The sequence below is a fragment of the Eubalaena glacialis genome, chromosome 3 (genome assembly GCF_028564815.1).
Source record: "Eubalaena glacialis isolate mEubGla1 chromosome 3, mEubGla1.1.hap2.+ XY, whole genome shotgun sequence".
NCBI classification, from domain to species: domain Eukaryota; kingdom Metazoa; phylum Chordata; class Mammalia; order Artiodactyla; family Balaenidae; genus Eubalaena; species Eubalaena glacialis.
The window spans coordinates 83,586,993-83,612,144 of NC_083718.1; positions in this window are offsets into that span (position 1 = coordinate 83,586,993).

Here is a 25,152-nt window from a genome sequence, read left to right on the forward strand (position 1 = left end):
CCATTATTCTGTGGGGGCCTTGTACCCATCTCAGAGTGGATATTCCCTTTTAGTCACGTGTACTGACCATATCTGATTTGGGTAGGGTGCAAAGTGGGGAAAGGTGGTCTGGAAAGTCGTTAGTAATCTTGCAAATCATTCTTTTTCGTTTTGGCACATAGTTTATTTAGTTCTCAATTCCCTCAAAAACTTATTAGGCGCCTGATATAATTCAGTCCTCCAATCATTTCCATGTCCTACGGATCTCAGTAAGGTCCTTTTGTAGAAGTAATTTTCTGGACTGATTAAATTACTGCTTTTCCCCCTAACATAATACAGCTACCATGAGGTTCCTTGGCACACAGGTGGGAAGAATACAACTTCTGTCTCTTTTCTCTGTTGTAACAGTCAACTGAAATTGGACTTCTAGTTCCAAACCACTTCTAATCTCATCTCTTACTCTTCAGGACTTACAAGTGGTGAGTTTTCTAATTCAACAAGGTTTTGAATTTCTGGGTTGTAATTTTGTTCTTTTCATTTTTTTCATTTCTGGCCTGTCAACCAGAAAGTTTTTCCTGCACATACATCTACTGAAATCCCCTGGGCAAATCAACATATGACCAACCTTTGGTCTGCCTCTAAAGATACCATGGACAACCATTACTGCAAACATTTTTGCCATTGAATAACATGTAGCACCACATTTATGGCTTCCAATATCAGATTCCTTTCCAACCACCTCCAGACACATAAGCCAATGCCACAATTTTAAGATTTGTTACAGGAGCATCCCTCCTCAAAGAACTAATTTCTATGTCAGGTCAAATAAGAGTAGCTACAGTAGAGACAACTCCCAAATATCAGTGTTGATTTTTCACTCACGTCACAGTCTGATGAGCGTTGAGCAGTAACATGGGCATCTTTTTGCTTCTGCAGTTCTGCCATGTTTGACTCCTTTACTTCTAACCACAAGAAGAGATATGCTTAAAAAACTCATCCCTTTTCACGGCTTATTGGACCAGTAAGCTAAGCACTTAGAAAACAAGCTGCATAGCAAGAGTCATTTTGTAAATCAAGATAAACATTGGAATCCCCATTGTACCTCAAAGGTGGGGTCAAAGTAATCAAGAATGTTATTTCCGAGGTGAAAAAATATAATAAGACCCTGAGGTTGTTGAGTTTTGCAGTAAGAAGAGCACGTTGTACACATGGAGAGCAGGCAGCTCTTTGCCTGGTAAGGTCCCTTTAAATTCCCTTTCGTTTGTACTCCCCATGTTTTCAGGACTATTATAATTTTATGCAGAGTATACCATTAATTTCCCAAACTGGTTTTTCTGTGGTGTCACATTAAAAATTCGGTTATATTGGAAAAGAAAAGGAACACAGAACATGAACGGGTTATAGAGTTTAAGAATCTCCTTGCTTGCTCTACTAGGTATGTCTGAGCCACTCCTCTGCTGGAGCACCTGCGGGTGGTGATGACGATGGTGATGGTGGTGACAGTGATGATGACAGGGACAAGGATGATCGGCCACCTCTCGAATGCCAATTATGTGCCCAGCATTGTGCCCCCTGAATGACACACATTCATGTAATTTTTATGCCTAAGCAAGTTGACACTGTAAATGTGATTTTCCCCACAGTTTCTTAAAGGGTTTGAAATGCCAAGAAGTTAAATAATTTGCTCCTCAAATCAATCAAGCAATAATTAGGAAAATAACCTGGATTTGAAACTGTATAGAAATAATCATTGATACAACTCAAAATTCAGATATCACTGACTGTGAGAGCCTGAAACTCGGGATCAAAGAAGGGCAGATATCCACCAAAATTATGATATGATATTGCTAAAAGAAGGTTTAAAAAGAAAGAAAATTTTTTCCCATCACACAGAACAATTGTATTTTATTCAGGAAGTGTAGGATAAGTAAAAATTGCTCAGCTGGTAGAAACCCATGCCCAGGTGACTGACCGACACAGAAGACAGGGAGAGAATGCTCAGAGGGCGCCCAGGAGGAGAGCTGCTGCTCTTCCCACTGAGGCTCTGCGAGACTTTCTCGGGCACCTCCCAGAGGGAAGCTGTGTAGCAGCCTCAGATAGGAAACCTCTGTCTGTCAGGAATCACCACACGCATATTGAGGCAGAAGGGTGGAGAAGCTTCTTCCGTATCCATGCTAGGCTTTGAAGAGAAGGTGAAGGTGGAGCTCTGGAACTAGTTGAGGCGATTGTCCTTATCCTTTCCAGATGCAGATAAAAGCTCAAGCTCTTACATGCTCTTGGGTGGGCACTTCTGCTAGCAATGATGGGCAGGTGGCCCAGGAGGGCATTTCTGCTTGCACTGCTGAGGCAGGCATGGGTCAGGGCACTTTATGGGTGGGCAAGGCTCTGGACACTTGACAGGTGGGCAAGGCTCAGGGCACTTAGGTAGGCACACTGGTGGTGGCTGGCAGGGCTGCTTGCACTGCTGAGGCGGGCATGGGTCAGGGCACTTTATGGGTGGGCAAGGGTCTGGACACTTGACAGGTGGGCAAGGCTCAGGGCACTTAGGTAGGCACACTGGTGGTGGCTGGCAGGGCTGCTTGCACTGCTGAGGCGGGCATGGGTCAGGGCACTTTATGGGTGGGCAAGGGTCTGGACACTTGACAGGTGGGCAAGGCTCAGGGCACTTAGGTAGGCACACTGGTGGTGGCTGGCAGGGCTGCTTGCACTGCTGAGGCGGGCATGGGTCAGGGCACTTTATGGGTGGGCAAGGGTCTGGACACTTGACAGGTGGGCAAGGCTCAGGGCACTTAGGTAGGCACACTGGTGGTGGCTGGCAGGGCTGCTTGCACTGCTGAGGCGGGCATGGGTCAGGGCACTTTATGGGTGGGCAAGGGTCTGGACACTTGACAGGTGGGCAAGGCTCAGGGCACTTAGGTAGGCACACTGGTGGTGGCTGGCAGGGCTGCTTGCACTGCTGAGGCGGGCATGGGTCAGGGCACGTTATGGGTGGGCAAGGGTCTGGACACTTGACAGGTGGGCAAGGCTCAGGGCACTTAGGTAGGCACACTGGTGGTGGCTGGCAGGGCTGCTTGCACTGCTGAGGCGGGCATGGGTCAGGGCACTTTATGGGTGGGCAAGGGTCTGGACACTTGACAGGTGGGCAAGGCTCAGGGCACTTAGGTAGGCACACTGGTGGTGGCTGGCAGGGCTGCTTGCACTGCTGAGGTGGGCATGGGTCAGGGCACTTTATGGGTGGGCAAGGGTCTGGACACTTGACAGGTGGGCAAGGCTCAGGGCACTTAGGTAGGCACACTGGTGGTGGCTGGCAGGGCTGCTTGCACTGCTGAGGCGGGCATGGGTCAGGGCACTTTATGGGTGGGCAAGGCTCTGGACACTTGACAGGTGGGCAAGGCTCAGGGCACTTAGGTAGGCACACTGGTGGTGGCTGGCAGGGCTGCTTGCACTGCTGATGTTGAGAAGACATCTTTCTGGAGTCTTAATATCTGAAAGAAAGTATATGACCGTGTTCACAAGAAGGAATTCCTGTAGAGAAAGGAGCAAAAGCTTGTGGAATAACAACAGATAGTATCTCGCCAATCTCTAAGAATGTGCTTTAATCACTTTAATACCCTTTAATGAATTTCTAACTTCTCTCTCGCTCTTCAGAAAATCGTTTCATCAGCCCAGAGAAATCCTTCTCTTTTCTCATACAACTTTTCCAAGAAACTCTCTTTGTTTTAAAGAAACAAGTGATGTTTTCTCTTTTGCTTTCTTTCTTTCTTTCTCTCTCTCTGTCTTTTTTTTTTTATGAAAACGACATCTTCAAAAAAGGCCATCACAAGTTCTAGAATCCTGGGCAAGCTCACAAGCAATTTCTATCACCATTTTCTCTCATGAGGTCCCGACAAGATGACTTACGTACAGAGCAAAGGGCATTCAGAATGAATGTAAGGGCCTCACACCTTCTAAGATAAATGTCTCTGAAATCACAGCAGAGGTCCAAGAGTAAGGCATAGAAAAAGGTAAATACTTTGCTCTTTATCCCTTCATGTCAAAATTTCCTGTTAATTTCTTTTTCAATAGAGGAATTCAAACTAGGTATCAGAAATCTAGTAAATACAATATAACATTGTGCCCGGATTCCAAGTTCCCATCCACTAAGTAGCATTATACCTATGATCATAAATTTGGACCCGTCAATCTTGCTGTCTCCAGCATAAACTCAACATTCGTGGGTCTGAGAACAAAGTTGAACTGAAGAATCAGACTCACCAGGTTCTCCAATGTCAATCGGAACTCGAGTAGCAGGAGGATAGCTGTCGTGCAGCAGAGGACCTATTTATTGGGGCTTGCTGCCCCACCCAGGGGGAAGCGGAGCTACCAAAACTGGCCTGGTCCAATCACTTCCCAACCAAAATGCAAATCCATCCATAACTGGCTTGGCAGGGACTCTGAAAACAGGAAATATCCTGTTCCAGGATCTCCTCACTGGATTACGTTCTCATGACTCACAGAGTCCCTGTCTTAGCTCTCAGTTTCAGTGGTTTATGGCAGTGGGAGCAGTTGGAGTATTCTCTTACTTGTAGTCAAAAGTTCCCTTCCTGGATTGGGGAAGATAACCCTTTTCTATCTTTCACGATCCTTGACTTCTAAGACTGCCTGCCTAGTTGCACTTGATCTGGTGGCAATTTTGTTGTACATACTGTTTGAAAAGGGCCTCGCTACCTGGTGACACATGTCTCTTTACCTCGAGTCTTTCTTACAATTCATTTCCCCTTGATTCATGGCTTGCTAAACAAAGTCTCCTTTCTTCTTCGGAAATGGACTGAGGGAAATTTGCAGATCACCTCCTATGATTTCCTTTCATGATACTTAGAAACGTGTAGTAAAGTGTTGACCACTACGGTCTTCCTTTCACTCTTTGCTCCTTCAAATAAAGAACATCCAGCAGGTCAGATTCCTGTGACCTCTATAAATCTGTTTTTCTTTCTGCCGCAAGGAATTCGCTAAGCACGTAGCATCCCCTACCATAACTCAGATGAGCTGGCAGCTCAGACCCTAGACTTACAACAGAAGTGAAGCTTTTTGCTCATACATCCCAAAAGTGACATAAAACTTGCTCCAATCTAATTTCTCCCAACTGAACTCTTTGGATGTCTTCAATTTTTGAAGAAATCTCAGAGGATTGTTCAAATGTTCTGGCTTCCTGTCACTTTGAAATTATTGGGAAACCCAATCTATTATGCAATGCCATTCACGCAACTAATTTTGTATGCTTTTAATACTTAGGAATTATTTAAACAAATGTTGTTTCACATCAAATCTAGGGGTAAATTCAAGAGAAAGTTGAAATCACTTCATTAAAAATGCAGTCACTGAAGTTCATTGCCATTCATATACAACTTCTTAATCATTAATAATAATTTTGTTATATTTTAAACCTATTTTTTGCATTTTCCATTTTGGTCACGGTGGAGCATATGTCAACTAAACCTATTTCCTGCTCTACTTTCTTCGTACAATTTGTCAATGTGCTGGAAGGAAGGTTTGATGGTTTATTTATGGGTCAGATTCACTGGCCCAGGTCCCCAGTTTTCTGGTCAAACATTATCTATGTGTTTTTGTAAGGATGATTTTGGATGAGAGTATTATTTAAATCAGTGGCCTGAATTATGGCGGTTGCCCTCTATAAGGTGGGAAGTTCTCATCCAATCCACTGACGGCCTGAATAGAACAAGGCTGACGCTCCCCCAGGTAAAAGATTATTCCTCTCAGGTGGACTTTCAGCAGAGTTTCAGCTCTGCAGACTTTGCGTGTTCCAGACATTTTAATCTCTCTTTCTCTCTCTCTCTCTCTCTGTCCTTGTCCCTCTTTCTGTAACATATTTCTCTATGTACATATGTACATACATTTTGTAATATACATTTTGAATATTTCATCTTTCATTTCATGTACATGATTACCTATGGCCAATTAAAATAAAAATTTTCAAAGTTATTAGGAAGTGAAGTTAAAGCCAAACATATTAATGTAATATGACACATGGGGTGTGGCATTATGACAGATATAATGAGCTTTTAGCAAATGACTGAACTTCAGCGACCAGTGCCTTAGCATGTCCTCCAAAGATTTCATTTCTGCCTTTTCAGTGATTTAGCTGTCAACGATTTTTCTACAGTTCCTCCCTTCTATCCTGGACACGAACACTACTCTTTTCTATGTTGTCCCCTTGGGCACTGAAGAGTCTTGTGATGGGTCATGGTTGGTGAAGGCCCCTGTCTGCTTTAGGAACAGAGTTGTGAATCTCACTTTATCATACTGTAGAATGTGGGAACATATGTTTAATGGAATCAGGATGTCCCATCTCACCTGACGCAAACTCTTCCCTAGACGGCTGTCGTGTGCTTAAAATTCCTTTATCAGGAAATAAATCTCTTGTATTCCATAAGTAAATACCAGCTTTCAATTGTGTGAAAGCAAAACTAGATATAAGATACCATTTAAGACTCACAGCATCACATATAAATGATTCAGAGTGACGTTGGGAGGGGAGAAAGAAGCAAAGCACTAAAGGTCTGACATCTGGATGAAATGTGAACTTAGGGCACATCTGATATATTTACTTTGTTCTCCTCATTCCAAGAATGATTTAGGTCCTTGAAGACAGTAATTTGAGAAACATTTTCACTGTTTATTCTCTGTCTTCCTGTTCACGTTCCAGAACCCTCACCCTGCCATATTATCTTCACTGTCCAATTTGGTACTTTGACATATTGCCCATGCATTTAGTAATAGTCCTTTCATATCTTTCATAATTCTTCCTGCAGTCAGAAGGAAGAACTGGCCTAGTAATTTGTCTTGGCCAAATAATCAGGAAGCTTCTTAGGAATGGGGTTTTATAATGGGACAGCAGGAAGAAGAGGGGAATGAGGAGGAGAGGAAGAGAAAGAGGAGACACTTGAAACCTGTGAAAGAGTCATCAGCTAGGCATGTGCCAGAAGGCCAGGACGTAAACGTTCCCTGCAGCTCAGCCACATCTTCACTGACTACTATATTTTTTTTAAATAATATGATCCATTGTTATAAAAATGAAGCTATATCACTTAATATATAATGGGGAAAACATAAAGCTGTTAAAAAATGAGCATATCTATTAAACGGCCAAAAATAATCACTGCTTATATGTTGCTGTAGTTAGTGTTACGAATTTTCAATTTTCATAAACCCACACACATGCATACATGTCTATCAGGTTACTGATTTGAGATCATCTTTTGTAATATAGATATCTCCAGCCATAGGTTGCTCTCTTTGTGCTGCATTACATTTATCCCGAAAGTTCTTGTATGTTTTCTTTCCATTTTCATCATCTCAAGGTATTTTCTGTTTGTTTGTTATTTCTGCTTCGCACCGTTGTTTATTTAGGAATGTGTTTGCAAACTCACAGATGTCACAGAAACAGAGAGTAGAATGGTGGTCAGCAGGGTCTGAGGGGTCGCGAAAAATTGGAGATGTTGGGCCAAGGGTACAAGCTTGCAATCATATGATGAATGAGTTCTCAGAGTCTACAGTACAGCATGGTGATCTAGCTAATAACACTCAGTGGTGTACTTGAATCTTGCTGAGAAATTAGACCTTAAGCATTCTCATCACACACACACACACACAGACACACACACACAGACACACACACACAAACAGAGAGACATACACACATTACATTGTTACTGATGAAGTGATTAATGTACTAAGTGACCGATGGTGGTAATCACTGCAGAAAGTACACATATGTCAAATCATCACATTATACACCGTAAATATGTCTGATTATTTTGTCAATGATACCTCAATAAACCCGGAGGGAAAGCATGAAAGAATAACCATCATACAGCAGAGTAACAATGTTTGAGCATCTCTGTGTTCCTTCTCCTCCTTGGCTCTCTGAGGATCTGATCCTATTCTCCGAGAGAGCTTCCTTTAGCCATTATTCTGTGGGGGCCTTGTACCCATCTCAGAGTGGATATTCCCTTTTAGTCACGTGTACTGACCATATCTGATTTGGGTAGGGTGCAAAGTGGGGAAAGGTGGTCTGGAAAGTCGTTAGTAATCTTGCAAATCATTCTTTTTTGTTTTGGCACATAGTTTATTTAGTTCTCAATTCCCTCAGAAACTTATTAGGCGCCTGATATAATTCAGTCCTCCAATCATTGCCATGTCCTACGGATCTCAGTAAGGTCCTTTTGTAGAAGTAATTTTCTGGACTGATTAAATTACTGCTTTTCCCCCTAACATAATACAGCTACCATGAGGTTCCTTGGCACACAGGTGGGAAGAATACAACTTCTGTCTCTTTTCTCTGTTGTAACAGTCAACTGAAATTGGACTTCTAGTTCAAAACCACTTCTAATCTCATCTCTTACTCTTCAGGACTTACAAGTGGTGAGTTTTCTAATTCAACAAGGTTTTGAATTTCTGGGTTGTAATTTTGTTCTTTTCATTTTTTTCATTTCTGGCCTGTCAACCAGAAAGTTTTTCCTGCACATACATCTACTGAAATCCCCTGGGCAAATCAACATATGACCAACCTTTGGTCTGCCTCTAAAGATACCATGGACAACCATTACTGCAAACATTTTTGCCATTGAATAACATGTAGCACCACATTTATGGCTTCCAATATCAGATTCCTTTCCACCCACCTCCAGACACATAAGCCAATGCCACAATTTTAAGATTTGTTACAGGAGCATCCCTCCTCAAAGAACTAATTTCTATGTCAGGTCAAATAAGAGTAGCTACAGTAGAGACAACTCCCAAATATCAGTGTTGATTTTTCACTCACGTCACAGTCTGATGAGCGTTGAGCAGTAACATGGGCATCTTTTTGCTTCTGCAGTTCTGCCATGTTGGACTCCTTTACTTCTAACCACAAGAAGAGATATGCTTAAAAAACTCATCCCTTTTCACGGCTTATTGGACCAGTAAGCTAAGCACTTAGAAAACAAGCTGCATAGCAAGAGTCATTTTGTAAATCAAGATAAACATTGGAATCCCCATTGTACCTCAAAGGTGGGGTCAAAGTAATCAAGAATGTTATTTCCGAGGTGAAAAAATATAATAAGACCCTGAGGTTGTTGAGTTTTGCAGTAAGAAGAGCACGTTGTACACATGGAGAGCAGGCAGCTCTTTGCCTGGTAAGGTCCCTTTAAATTCCCTTTCGTTTGTACTCCCCATGTTTTCAGGACTATTATAATTTTATGCAGAGTATACCATTAATTTCCCAAACTGGTTTTTCTGTGGTGTCACATTAAAAATTCGGTTATATTGGAAAAGAAAAAGAACACAGAATATGAACGGGTAATAGAGTTTAAGAGTCTCCTTGCTTGCTCTACTAGGTATGTCTGAGCCACTCCTCTGCTGGAGCACCTGCGGGTGGTGATGACGATGGTGATGGTGGTGACAGTGATGATGACAGGGACAAGGATGATCGGCCACCTCTCGAATGCCAATTATGTGCCCAGCATTGTGCCACCTGAATGACACACATTCATGTAATTTTTATGCCTAAGCAAGTTGGCACTGTAAATGTGATTTTCCCCACAGTTCCTGAAACTCGGGATCAAAGAAGGGCAGAAATCAACCAAAATTATGATATGATATTGCTAAAAGCAGGGTTAAAAAGAAAGAAAAATTTTTTCCCATCACACATAACAATTGTATTTTATTCAGGAAGTGAAGGATAAGTAACAATTGCTCAGCTGGTAGAAACCCATGCCCAGGTGACTGACCGACACAGAAGACAGGGAGAGAATGTCAGAGGGCGCCCAGGAGGAGAGCTGCTGCTCTTCCCACTGAGGCTCTGCGATGCTTTCTCGGGCACCTCCCAGAGGGAAGCTGTGTAGCAGCCTCAGATAGGAAACCTCTGTCTGTCAGGAATCACCACACGCATATTGAGGCAGAAGGGTGGAGAAGCTTCTTCCGTATCCATGCTAGGCTTTGAAGAGAAGGTGAAGGTGGAGCTCTGGAACTAGTTGAGCCGATTGTCCTTATCCTTTCGAGATGCAGATAAAAGCTCAAGCTCTTACATGCTCTTGGGTGGGCACTTCTGCTAGCAATGATGGGCAGGTGGCCCAGGAGGGCATTTCTGCTTGCACTGCTGAGGCAGGCATGGGTCAGGGCACTGTATGGGTGGGCAAGGGTCTGGACACTTGACAGGTGGGCAAGGCTCAGGGCACTTAGGTAGGCACACTGGTGGTGGCTGGCAGGGCTGCTTGCACTGCTGAGGCGGGCAAGGGTCAGGGCACTTTATGGGTTGGCAAGGGTCTGGACACTTGACAGGTGGGCAAGGCTCAGGGCACTTAGGTAGGAACACTGGTGGTGGCTGGCAGGGCTGCTTGCACTGCTGAGGCGGGCATGGGTCAGGGCTCTTTATGGGTGGGCAAGGGTCTGGACACTTGACAGGTGGGCAAGGCTCAGGGCACTTAGGTAGGCACACTGGTGGTGGCTGGCAGGGCTGCTTGCACTGCTGAGGCGGGCATGGGTCAGGACACTTTATGGGTGGGCAAGGGTCGGGACAGTTGACAGGTGGGCAAGGCTCAGGGCACTTAGGTAGGCACACTGGTGGTGGCTGGCAGGGCTGCTTGCACTGCTGAGGCGGGCATGGGTCAGGGCACTTTATGGGTGGGCAAGGGTCTGGACACTTGACAGGTGGGCAAGGCTCAGGGCACTTAGGTAGGCACACTGGTGGTGGCTGGCAGGGCTGCTTGCACTGCTGAGGCGGGCATGGGTCAGGGCACTTTCTGGGTGGGCAAGGGTCTGGACACTTGACAGGTGGGCAAGGCTCAGGGCACTTAGGTAGGCACACTGGTGGTGGCTGGCAGGGCTGCTTGCACTGCTGAGGCGGGCATGGGTCAGGGCACTTTATGGGTGGGCAAGGGTCTGGACACTTGACAGGTGGGCAAGGCTCAGGGCACTTAGGTAGGCACACTGGTGGTGGCTGGCAGGGCTGCTTGCACTGCTGAGGCGGGCATGGTTCAGGGCACGTTATGGGTGGGCAAGGGTCTGGACACTTGACAGGTGGGCAAGGCTCAGGGCAGTTAGGTAGGCACACTGGTGGTGGTTGGCAGGGCTGCTTGCACTGCTGATGTTGAGCAGACATCTTTCTGGAGTATTAATATCTGAAAGAAAGTATATGACCGTGTTTACAAGAAGGAATTCCTGTAGAGAAAGGAGCAAAAGCTTGTGGAATAACAACAGACAGTATCTCGCCAATCTCTAAGTATGTGCTTTAATCTCTTTAATACCCTTTAATGAATTTCTAACTTCTCTCTCGCTCTTCAGAAAATCGTTTCATCAGCCCAGAGAAATCCTTCTCTTTTCTCATACAACTTTTCCAAAGAAACTTTCTTTGTTTTAAAGAAACAAGTGATGTTTTCTCTTTTGGTTTCTTTCTTTCTTTCTCTCTCTCTCTTTTTTTTTTTTTATGAAAACCACATCTTCCAAAAAGGCCATCCCAAGTTCTAGAATCCTGGGCAAGCTCACAAGCAATTTCTATCACCATTTTCTCTCATGAGGTCCCGACAAGATGACTTACGTACAGAGCAAAGGGCATTCAGAATGAATGTAAGGGCCTCACACCTTCTAAGATAAATGCCTTTGAAATCACAGCAGAGGTCCAAGACAAAGGCATAGAAAAAGGTAAATACTTTGCTCTTTATCCCTTCATGTCAAAATTTCCTGTTAATTTTTTTTCAATAGAGGAATTCAAACTAGGTATCAGAAATCTAGTAAATACAATATAACATTGTGCCCGGATTCCAAGTTCCCATCCACTAAGTAGCATTATACCTATGATCATAAATTTGGACCCATCAAACTTGCTGTCTCCAGCATAAACTCAACATTCGTGGGTCTGAGAACAAAGTTGAACTGAAGAATCAGACTCACCAGGTTCTCCAATGTCAATCGGAACTCGAGTAGCAGGAGGATAGCTGTCGTGCAGCAGAGGACCTATTTATTGGGGCTTGCTGCCCCACCCAGGGGGAAGCGGAGCTACCAAAACTGGTCTGGTCCAATCACTTCCCAACCAAAATGCAAATCCATCCATAACTGGCTTGGCAGGGACTCTGAAAACAGGAAATATCCTGTTCCAGGATCTCCTCACTGGATTACGTTCTCATGACTCACAGAGTCCCTGTCTTAGCTCTCAGTTTCAGTGGTTTATGGCAGTGGGAGCACTTGGAGTATTCTCTTACTTGTAGTCAAAAGTTCCCTTCCTGGATTGGGGAAGATAACCCTTTTCTATCTTTCACGATCCTTGACTTCTAAGACTGCCTGCCTAGTTGCACTTGATCTGGTGGCAATTTTGTTGTACATACTGTTTGAAAAGGGCCTCGCTACCTGGTGACACATGTCTCTTTACCTCGAGTCTTTCTTACAATTCATTTCCCCTTGATTCATGGCTTGCTAAACAAAGTCTCCTTTCTTCTTCGGAAATGGACTGAGGGAAATTTGCAGATCACCTCCTATGATTTCCTTTCATGATACTTAGAAACGTGTAGTAAAGTGTTGACCACTACGGTCTTCCTTTCACTCTTTGCTCCTTCAAATAAAGAACATCCAGCAGGTCAGATTCCTGTGACCTCTATAAATCTGTTTTTCTTTCTGCCGCAAGGAATTCGCTAAGCACGTAGCATCCCCTACCATAACTCAGATGAGCTGGCAGCTCAGACCCTAGACTTACAACAGAAGTGAAGCTTTTTGCTCATACATCCCAAAAGTGACATAAAACTTGCTCCAATCTAATTTCTCCCAACTGAACTCTTTGGATGTCTTCAATTTTTGAAGAAATCTCAGAGGATTGTTCAAATGTTCTGGCTTCCTGTCACTTTGAAATTATTGGGAAACCCAATCTATTATGCAATGCCATTCACGCAACTAATTTTGTATGTTTTTAATACTTAGGAATTATTTAAACAAATGTTGTTTCACATCAAATCTAGGGGTAAATTCAAGAGAAAGTTGAAATCACTTCATTAAAAATGCAGTCACTGAAGTTCATTGCCATTCATATACAACTTCTTAATCATTAATAATAATTTTGTTATATTTTAAACCTATTTTTTGCATTTTCCATTTTGGTCACGGTGGAGCATATGTCAACTAAACCTATTTCCTGCTCTACTTTCTTCGTACAATTTGTCAATGTGCTGGAAGGAAGGTTTGATGGTTTATTTATGGGTCAGATTCACTGGCCCAGGTCCCCAGTTTTCTGGTCAAACATTATCTATGTGTTTTTGTAAGGATGATTTTGGATGAGAGTATTATTTAAATCAGTGGCCTGAATTATGGCGGTTGCCCTCTATAAGGTGGGAAGTTCTCATCCAATCCACTGACGGCCTGAATAGAACAAGGCTGACGCTCCCCCAGGTAAAAGATTATTCCTCTCAGGTGGACTTTCAGCAGAGTTTCAGCTCTGCAGACTTTGCGTGTTCCAGACATTTTAATCTCTCTTTCTCTCTCTCTCTCTCTCTGTCCTTGTCCCTCTTTCTGTAACATATTTCTCTATGTACATATGTACATACATTTTGTAATATACATTTTGAATATTTCATCTTTCATTTCATGTACATGATTACCTATGGCCAATTAAAATAAAAATTTTCAAAGTTATTAGGAAGTGAAGTTAAAGCCAAACATCTTAATGTAATATGACACATGGGGTGTGGCATTATGACAGATATAATGAGCTTTTAGCAAATGACTGAACTTCAGCGACCAGTGCCTTAGCATGTCCTCCAAAGATTTCATGTCTGCCTTTTCAGTGATTTAGCTGTCAACGATTTTTCTACAGTTCCTCCCTTCTATCCTGGACACGAACACTACTCTTTTCTATGTTGTCCCCTTGGGCACTGAAGAGTCTTGTGATGGGTCATGGTTGGTGAAGGCCCCTGTCTGCTTTAGGAACAGAGTTGTGAATCTCACTTTATCATACTGTAGAATGTGGGAACATACGTTTAATGGAATCAGGATGTCCCATCTCACCTGACGCAAACTCTTCCCTAGACGGCTGTCGTGTGCTTAAAATTCCTTTATCAGGAAATAAATCTCTTGTATTCCATAAGTAAATACCAGCTTTCAATTGTGTGAAAGCAAAACTAGATATAAGATACCATTTAAGACTCACAGCATCACATATAAATGATTCAGAGTGACGTTGGGAGGGGAGAAAGAAGCAAAGCACTAAAGGTCTGACATCTGGATGAAATGTGAACTTAGGGCACATCTGATATATTTACTTTGTTCTCCTCATTCCAAGAATGATTTAGGTCCTTGAAGACAGTAATTTGAGAAACATTTTCACTGTTTATTCTCTGTCTTCCTGTTCACGTTCCAGAACCCTCACCCTGCCATATTATCTTCACTGTCCAATTTGGTACTTTGACATATTGCCCATGCATTTAGTAATAGTCCTTTCATATCTTTCATAATTCTTCCTGCAGTCAGAAGGAAGAACTGGCCTAGTAATTTGTCTTGGCCAAATAATCAGGAAGCTTCTTAGGAATGGGGTTTTATAATGGGACAGCAGGAAGAAGAGGGGAATGAGGAGGAGAGGAAGAGAAAGAGGAGACACTTGAAACCTGTGAAAGAGTCATCAGCTAGGCATGTGCCAGAAGGCCAGGACGTAAACGTTCCCTGCAGCTCAGCCACATCTTCACTGACTACTATATTTTTTTTAAATAATATGATCCATTGTTATAAAAATGAAGCTGTATCATTTAATATATAATGGGGAAACATAAAGCTGTTAAAAAATGAGCATGTCTATTAAACGGCCAAAAATAATCACTGCTTATATGTTGCTGTAGTTAGTGTTACGACTTTTCAATTTTCATAAACCCACACACATGCATACATGTCTATCAGGTTACTGATTTGAGATCATCTTTTGTAATATAGATATCTCCAGCCATAGGTTGCTCTCTTTGTGCTGCATTACATTTATCCCGAAAGTTCTTGTATGTTTTCTTTCCATTTTCATCATCTCAAGGTATTTTCTGTTTGTTTGTTATTTCTGCTTCGCACCGTTGTTTATTTAGGAATGTGTTTGCAAACTCACAGATGTCACAGAAACAGAGAGTAGAATGGTGGTCAGCAGGGTCTGAGGGGTCGCGAAAAATTGGAGATGTTGCGCCAAGGGTACAAGCTTGCAATCGTATGATGAATGAGTTCTCAGAGTCTACAGTACAGCATGGTGATCTAGCTAATAACACTCAGTGGTGTACTTGAATCTTGCTGAGAAATTAGACCTTAAGCATTCTCATCACACACACACACACACACACACACACAGACACACACACACACAGACACACACACACAAACAGAGAGACATACACACATTACATTGTTACTGATGAAGTGATTAATGTACTAAGTGACCGATGGTGGTAATCACTGCAGAAAGTACACATATGTCAAATCATCACATTATACACCGTAAATATGTACGATTTAGTTTGTCAATGATACCTCAATAAACCTGGAGGGAAAGAATGAAAGAATAACCATCATACAGCAGAGTAACAATGTTTGAGCATCTCTGTGTTCCTTCTCCTCCTTGGCTCTCTGAGGATCTAATCCTATTCTCTGAGAGAGCTTCCTTTAGCCATTATTCTGTGGGGGCCTTGTACCCATCTCAGAGTGGATATTCCCTTTTAGTCATGTGTACTGACCATATCTGATTTGGGTAGGGTGCAAAGTGGGGAAAGGTGGTCTAGAAAGTCGTTAGTAATTTTGCAAATCATTCTTTTTTGTTTTGGCACATAGTTTATTTAGTTCTCAATTCCCTCAAAAACTTATTAGGCGCCTGATATAATTCAGTCCTCCAATCATTTCCATGTCCTACGGATCTCAGTAAGGTCCTTTTGTAGAAGTAATTTTCCGGACTGCTTTTCCCCTAACATAATACAGCTACCATGAGGTTCCTTGGCACACAGGTGGGAAGAATACAACTTCTGTCTCTTTTCTCTGTTGTAACAGTCAACTGAAATTGGACTTCTAGTTCCAAACCACTTCTAATCTCATCTCTTACTCTTCAGGACTTACAAGTGGTGAGTTTTCTAATTCAACAAGGTTTTGAATTTCTGGGTTGTAATTTTTTTCTTTTCATTTTTTTCATTTCTGGCCTGTCAACCAGAAAGTTTCTCCTGCACATACATCTACTGAAATACCCTGGGCAAATCAACATATGACCAACCTTTGGTGTGCCTCTAAAGATACCATGGACAACCATTACTGCAAACATTTTTGCCATTGAATAACATGTAGCACCACATTTATGGCTTCCAATATCAGATTCCTTTCCAACCACCTCCAGACACATAAGCCAATGCCACAATTTTAAGATTTGTTACAGGAGCATCCCTCCTCAAAGAACTAATTTCTATGTCAGGTCAAATAAGAGTAGCTACAGTAGAGACAACTCCCAAATATCAGTGTTGATTTTTCACTCACGTCACAGTCTGATGAGCGTTGAGCAGTAACATGGGCATCTTTTTGCTTCTGCAGTTCTGTCATGTTTGACTCCTTTACTTCTAACCACAAGAAGAGATATGCTTAAAAACTCATCCTTTTTCATGGCTTATTGGACCAGTAAGCTAGGCACTTAGAAAACAAGCTGCATAGCAAGAGTCATTTTGTAAATCAAGATAAACATTGGAATCCCCATTGTACCTCAAAGGTGGGGTCAAAGTAATCAAGAATGTTATTTCCGAGGTGAAAAAATATAATAAGACCCTGAGGTTGTTGAGTTTTGCAGTAAGAAGAGCACGTTGTACACATGGAGAGCAGGCAGCTCTTTGCCTGGTAAGGTCCCTTTAACTTCTCTTTCGTTTGTACTACCCATGTTTTCAGGGCTATTATAATTTTATGCAGAGTATACCATTAATTTCCCAAACTGGTTTTTCTGTGGTGTCACATTAAAAATTCGGTTAGACCACAGGGGGCAAGATGGCGGAAGAGTAAGACGCGGAGATCACCTTCCTCCCCACAGATACATGAGAAATACATCTACACGTGGAACTGCTCCTACAGAACACCCACTGAACGCTGGCAGAAGACGTCAGACCTCCCAAAAGGCAAGAAAATCCCCACGTACTTGGGTAGGGCAAAAGAAAAAAGAAATAACAGAGACAACAGAATAGGGACGGGACCTGCACCAGTGGGAGGGAGCTGTGAAGGAGGAAAGGTTCCACACACTAGGAAGCCCCTTCGTGGGCAGAGACTGCGGGTAGCAGAGGGGGGAAGCTTCGGAGCCACGGAGGAGAGCGCAGCCACAGTGGTGCGGAGGGCAAAGCGGAGATTCCCGCACAGAGGAGCGGTGCCGACCAGCACTCACCAGCCCGAGAGGCTTGTCTGCTCAGCCACCGGGGCGGGCGGGTCCTGGGAGCTGGGGCTCGGGCTTCGGTGCTAGCCGGGAGGGAGTCCGGGAAAAAGACTGCAGCTGCCAAAGAGGCAAGAGAATTTTTCTTGCCTCTTTGTTTCGCGGCGCGCAAGGAGAGGGGATTCAGAGCGCCGCCTAAACGAGCTCCAGAGACGGGCGCGAGCCGCGGCTATCAGCGCGGATCCCACAGCAACAGGGACGCAGAGGGAAAAACGGAGAGATTCCCGCACAGAGGCTCGGCGCCGAGCAGCACTCACCAGCCCGAGAGGCTTGTCTGCTCACCCGCCGGGGCGGGCGGGGGCTGGGAGCTGAGGCGCGGGCTTCGGTCGGATCCCAGGGAGAGGACTGGGGTTGGCTGCGTGAACACAGCCTGAAGGGTCTAGCGCACCACAACTAGCCGGGAGGGTGCACGAGAAAAAGTCTGCAGCTGCCGAAGAGGCAGGAGACTTTTTCTTGCCTCTTTGTTTCGCGGCGTGCAAGGAGAGGGGATTCAGAGCGCCACTTAAACGAACTCCAGAGACGGGCGCGAGCCGCGGCTATCAGCACGGACCCCAGAGACGGGCATGAGACGCTAAGGCTGCTGCTGCTGCCACCAAACAGCCTGTGGGCGAGCACAGGTCATTCTCCACACCGCCCCTCCCGGGAGCCTGTGCAGCCCGCCACGGCCAGGCTCCCGTAATCCGGGGACAACTTCCCCGGGAGAGCGCACGGCGCGCCTCAGGCTGCTGCAACGTCACGCCGGCTTCTGCCGCCGCAGGCTCGCCCCGCCTCCTCCGTACCGCTCCCTCCCCCCGGCCTGACTGAGCCAGAGCCCGCGAATCAGCTGCTCCTTTAACCCCGTTCTGTCTGGGCGGGGAACACTCGCCCTCAGGGGACCTACATGCAGAGGCGGGTCCAAATCCAAAGCTGAACCCCGGGAGCTGTACGAACAAAGAAGAGAAAGGGAAATCTCTCCCAGCAGCCTCAGAAGCAGCGGATTAAAGCTCCACAAACAACTTGATGTGCCTGCATCTGTTGAATACCTGAATAGACAACGAATCATCCCAAATTTAGGAGATGGACTTTGGGAGCAGGATATATTAACTTTTCCCCTTTTCCTTTTTTTTTGTGAGTGTAGATGTGTATGCTTCTGGGTGAGATTTTGTCTGTATAGCTTTGCTCTCACCGTTAGTCCTAGGGTTAGGTCCGTCCGTTTTTTTTTTTTTTTTTTGGCTTAAAAATTTTTTTTTCCCTAATAAATGTTTTCTTAATAATTTTTTCCTTATTTTCTATTTTTAAAAAAAATTTTAATAAGTTTTTTCATATTTTTTATTTTAAAAAATTTTTTTCTTAATAAATTTTTTTCTAAATAATTTTTTTCTTATTTTTAGTATAAAAAATTAATAAATCTATTTTTAAAAATTAAAAAAAATTTTTTTTCTTAATAAATTTACTCTTAATAATTTTTTTTCTTATTTTTTATTATAATTGCTTTATTTTATTTTATTTTATCCTCTTTCTTTCTTTCTTTCTATTTTTTCTCCCTTTTATTCTGAGCCGTGTGGATGAAAGGCTCTTGGTGCTCCAGCCAGGCATCAGGGCTGTGCCTCTGAGGTGGGAGAGCCAACTTCAGGACACTGGTCCACAAGAGACCTCCCAGCTCCACGTAATACCAAACGGTGAAAATCTCTCACAGATCTCCATCTCAACATCAAGACCCAGCTTCACTCAACGACCAGCAAGCTACAGTGCTGGACACCCTATGCCAAACAACTAGCAAGAGAGGAACACAGCCCCATCCATTAACAGAGAGGCTGCCTAAAATCATAATAAGGCCACAGACACCCCAAAACACACCACCGGACGTGGACGAACCCACCAGAAAGACAACATCCAGCCTCATCCACCAGAACACAGGCACTAGTTCCCTCCACCAGGAAACCTACACAACCCACTGAACCAACCTTAACCACTGGGGACAGATACCAAAAACAACGGGAACTACGAACCTGCAGCCTGTGAAAAGGAGACCCCAAACACAGTAAGATAAGCAAAATGAGAAGACAGAAAAACACACAGCAGATGAAGGAGCAGGGTCAAAACACACCAGACCTAACAAATGAAGAGGAAATAGGTAGTCTACCTGAAAAAGAATTCAGAATAATGATAGTAAGGATGATCCAAAGTCTTGGAAATAGAATAGACAAAATGCAAGAAACATTTAACAAGGACGTAGAAGAACTAAAGAGGAACCAAGAAACGATGACAAGCACAATAAATGAAATTAAAAATACTCTAGATGGGATCAACAGCAGAATAACTGAGGCAGAAGAACGGATAAGTGACCTGGAAGATAAAATGGTGGAAATAACTACTGCAGACCAGAATAAAGAAAAAAGAATGAAAAGAACTGAGGACAGTCTCAGAGACCTCTGGGACAACATTAAACGCACCAACATTCGAATTATAGGGGTCCCAGAAGAAGAAGAGAAAAAGAAAGGGACTGAGAAAATATTTGAAGAGATTATAGTTGAAAACTTCCCTAATATGGGAAAGGAAATAGTTAATCAAGTCCTGGAAGCACAGAGAGTCCCATACAGGATAAATCCAAGGAGAAACACACCAAGACACATATTAATCAAACTATCAAAAATTAAATATAAAGAAAACATATTAAAAGCAGCAAGGGAAAAACAACAAATAACACACAAGGGCATCCCCATCAGGTTAACAGCTGATCTTTCAGCAGAAACGCTGCAAGCCAGAAGGGAGTGGCAGGATATACTTAAAGTGATGAAGGAGAAAAACCTACAACCAAGATTACTCTACCCAGCAAGGATCTCATTCAGATTTGATGGAGAAATTAAAACCTTTACAGACAAGCAAAAGCTGAGAGAGTTCAGCACCACCAAACCAGCTTTACAACAAATGCTAAAGGAACTTCTCTAGGCAAGAAACACAAGAGAAGGAAAACACCTACAATAACAAACCCAAAACATTTAAGAAAATGGGAATAGGAACATACATATCGATAATTACCTTAAATGTAAATGGATTAAATGCTCCCACCAAAAGACACAGACTGGCTGAATGGATACAAAAACAAGACCCATATATATGCTGTCTACAAGAGACCCACTTCAGACCTAGAGACACATACAGACTGAAAGTGAGGGGATGGAAAAAGATATTCCATGCAAATGGAAATCAAGAGAAAGCTGGAGTAGCAATTCTCATATCAGACAAAATAGGCTTTAAAATAAAGACTATTACAAGATACAAAGAAGGACACTATATAATGATCAAGGGATCGATTCAAGAAAAAGATATAACAATTGTAAGTATTTATGCACCCAACATAGGAGCACCTCAATACATAAGGCAAATACTAACAGCCATAAAAGGGGAAATCGACAGTAACACAATCATAGTAGGGGACTTTAACACCCCACTTTCACCAATGCACAGATCATCCAAAATGAAAATAAATAAGGAAACACAAGCTTTAAATGATACATTAAACAAGATGGACTTAATTGATATTTATAGGACATTCCACCCAAAAACAACAGAATACACATTTTTCTCAAGTGCTCATGGAACATTCTCCAGGATAGATCATATCTTGGGTCACAAATCAAGCCTTGGTAAATTTAAAAAAATTGAAATCGTATCAAGTATCTTTTCCGACCACAACGCTATGAGACTAGATATCAATTACAGGAAAAGATCTGTAAAAAATACAAACACATGGAGGCTACACAATACACTACTTAATAACGAAGTGATCACTGAAGAAATCAAAGGGGAAATCAAAAAATACCTAGAAACAAATGACAATGGAGACACGACGATCCAAAACCTATGGGATGCAGCAAAAGCAGTTCTAAGAGGGAAGTTTATAGCAATACAAGCCTACATCAAGAAACAGGAAACATCTCGAATAAACAACCTAACCTTGCACCTAAAGCAATTAGAGAAAGAAGAACAAAAAAACCCCAAAGCTAGCAGAAGGAAAGAAATCATAAAGATCAGATCAGAAATAAATGAAAAAGAAATGAAGGAAACAATAGCAAAAATCAATGAAACTAAAAGCTGGTTCTTTGAGAAGATAAACAAAATTGATAAACCATTAGCCAGACTCATCAAGAGAAAAAAGGAGAAGACTCAAATTAATAGAATTAGAAATGAAAAAGGAGAAGTAACCACTGACACTGCAGAAATACAAACGATCATAAGAGATTACTACAAGCAACTCTATGCTAATAAAATGGACAACCTGGAAGAAATGGACAGATTCTTAGAAATGCACAACCTGCCGAGACTGAACCAGGAAGAAATAGAAAATATGAACAGACCAATCACAAGCACTGAAATTGAAACTGTGATTAAAAATCTTCCAACACACAAAAGCCCAGGACCAGATGGCTTCACAGGCGAATTCTATCAAACATTTAGAGAAGAGCTAACACCTATCCTTCTCAAACTCTTCCAAAATATTGCAGAGGGAGGAACACTCCCCAACTCATTCTACAAGGCCACCATCACCCTGATACCAAAACCAGGCAAAGATGTCACAAAGAAAGAAAACTACAGGCCAATATCACTGATGAACAGAGATGCAAAAATCCTCAACAAAATACTAGCAAACAGAATCCAACAGCACATTAAAAGGATCATACACCATGATCAAGTGGGGTTTATTCCAGGAATGCAAGGATTCTTCAATATACGCAAATCAATCAACGTGATACATCATATTAACAAATTGAAGGAGAAAAACCATATGATCATCTCAATAGATGCAGAGAAAGCTTTCGACAAAATTCAACACCCATTTATGATAAAAGTCCTGCAGAAAGTAGGCATAGAGGGAACTTTCCTCAACATAATAAAGGCCGTATATGACAAACCCACAGCCAACATTGTCCTCAATGGTGAAAAACTGAAACCATTTCCACTAAGATCAGGAACAAGACAAGGTTGCCCACTCTCACCACTATTATTCAACATAGTTTTGGAAGTGTTAGCCACAGCAATCAGAGACGAAAAAGAAATAAAAGGAATCCAAATCGGAAAAGAAGAAGTAAAGCTGTCACTGTTTGCAGATGACATGATACTATACATAGAGAATCCAAAAGATGCTACCAGAAAACTACTAGAGCTAATCAATGAATTTGGTAAAGTAGCAGGATACAAAATTAATGCACAGAAATCTCTTGCATTCCTGTATACTAATGATGAAAAATCTGAAAGTGAAATTAAGAAAACACTCCCGTTTACCATTGCAACAAAAAGAATAAAATACCTAGGAATAAACCTACCTAAGGAGACAAAAGACCTGTATGCAGAAAATTATAGGACACTGATGAAAGAAATTAAAGATGATACAAATAGATGGAGAGATATACCATGTTCTTGGATTGGAAGAATCAACATTGTGAAAATGACTCTGCTACCCAAAGCAATCTATAGATTCAATGCAATCCCTATTAAACTACCACTGGCATTTTTCACAGAACTAGAACAAAAAATTTCACAATTTGTATGGAAACACAAAAGACCCCGAATAGCCAAAGCAATCTTGAGAACGAAAAATGGAGCTGGAGGAATCAGGCTCCCTGACTTCAGACTATATTACAAAGCTACAGTAATCAAGACAGTTTGGTACTGGCACAAAAACAGAAATACAGATCAATGGAACAGGATAGAAAGCCCAGAGATAAGCCCACGCACATATGGTCACCTTATCTTTGATAAAGGAGGCAAGCATATACAGTGGAGAAAAGACAGCCTCTTCAATAAGTGGTGCTGGGAAAATTGGACAGGTACATGTAAAAGTATGAAATTAGAACACTCCCTAACACCATACACAAAAATAAACTCAAAATGGATTAAAGACCTAAGTGTAAGGCCAGACACTATCAAACTCTTAGAGGAAAACATAGGCAGAACACTGTATGACATAAGTCACAGCAAGATCCTTTTTGACCCAGGTCCTAGAGAAATGGAAATAAAAACACAAATAAACAAATGGGACCTAATGAAACTTAAAAGCTTTTGCACAGCAAAGGAAACCATAAACAAGACCAAAAGACAACCCTCAGAATGGGAGAAAATATTTGCAAATGAAGCAACGGACAAAGGATTAATCTCCAAGATTTACAAGCAGCTCATGCAGCTCAATAACAAAAAAACAAACAACCCAATCCAAAAATGGGCAGAAGACCTAAATAGACATTTCTCCAAAGAAGAGATACAGATTGCCAACAGACACATGAAAGAATGCTCAACATCATTAATCATTAGAGAAATGCAAATCAAAACTACAATGAGGTATCATCTCACACCGGTCAGAATGGCCATCATCAAAAAATCTAGAAACAATAAATGCTGGAGAGGGTGTGGAGAAAAGGGAACACTCTTGCACTGTTGGTGGGAATGTAAATTGATACAGCCACTATGGAGAACAGTATGGAGGTTCCTTAAAAAACTAAAAATAGAACTACCATATGACCCAGCAATCCCACTACTGGGCATATACCCTGAGAAAACCATAATTCAGAAAGAGTCATGTACCAAAATATTCATTGCAGCTCTGTTTACAATAGCCAGGACATGGAAGCAACCTAGGTGTCCATCATCGGATGAATGGATAAAGAAGATGTGGCACATATATACAATGGAATATTACTCAGCCATAAAAAGAAATGAAATGGAGGTGTTTGTAATGAGGTGGATGGAGTTAGAGTCTGTCATACAGAGTGAAGTAAGTCAGAAAGAGAAAAACAAATACAGTATGCTAACACATATATATGGAATCTAAGGGAAAAAAAAAAAAAAAGAGGTCATGAAGAACCTAGTGGCAAGATGGGAATAAAGACACAGACCTACTAGAGAATGGACTTGAGGATATGGGGAGGGGGAGGGGTGAGATGTGACAGGGTGAGAGAGTGTCATGGACATATATACACTACCAAATGTAAAATAGATAACTAGTGGGAAGCAGCCGCATAGCACAGGGAGATCAGCTCGGTGCTTTGTGACCACCTAGAGGGGTGGGATAGGGAGGGTGGGAGGGAGGGAGATGCAAGAGGGAAGAGATATGGCAACATATGTATATGTGTAACTGATTCACTTTGTTGTAAAGCAGAAGCTAGCACACCATTGTAAAGCAATTATACTTCAATAAAGATGTTTAAAAAAAAAAAATTCGGTTATATTGGAAAAGAAAAAGAACACAGAACATGAACGGGTAATAGAGTTTAAGAATCTCCTTGCTTGCTCTACTAGGTATGTCTGAGCCACTCCTCTGCTGGAGCACCTGCGGGTGGTGATGACGATGGTGATGGTGGTGACAGTGATGATGACAGGGACAAGGATGATCGGCCACCTCTCGAATGCCAATTATGTGCCCAGCATTGTGCCACCTGAATGACACACATTCATGTAATTTTTATGCCTAAGCAAGTTGGCACGGTAAATGTGATTTTCCCCACAGTTTCTTAAAGGGTTTGAAATGCCAAGAAGTTAAATAATTTGTTCCTCAAATCAATCAAGCAATAATTAGGAAAATAACCTGGATTTGAAACTGTATAGAAATAATAATTGATACAACTCAAAATTCAGATATCACTGACTGTGAGAGCCTGAAACTCGGGATCAAAGAAGGGCAGAAATCAACCAAAATTATGATATGATATTGCTAAAAGCAGGTTTAAAAAGAAAGAAAAATTTCCCATCACACAGAAGAATTGTATTTTATTCAG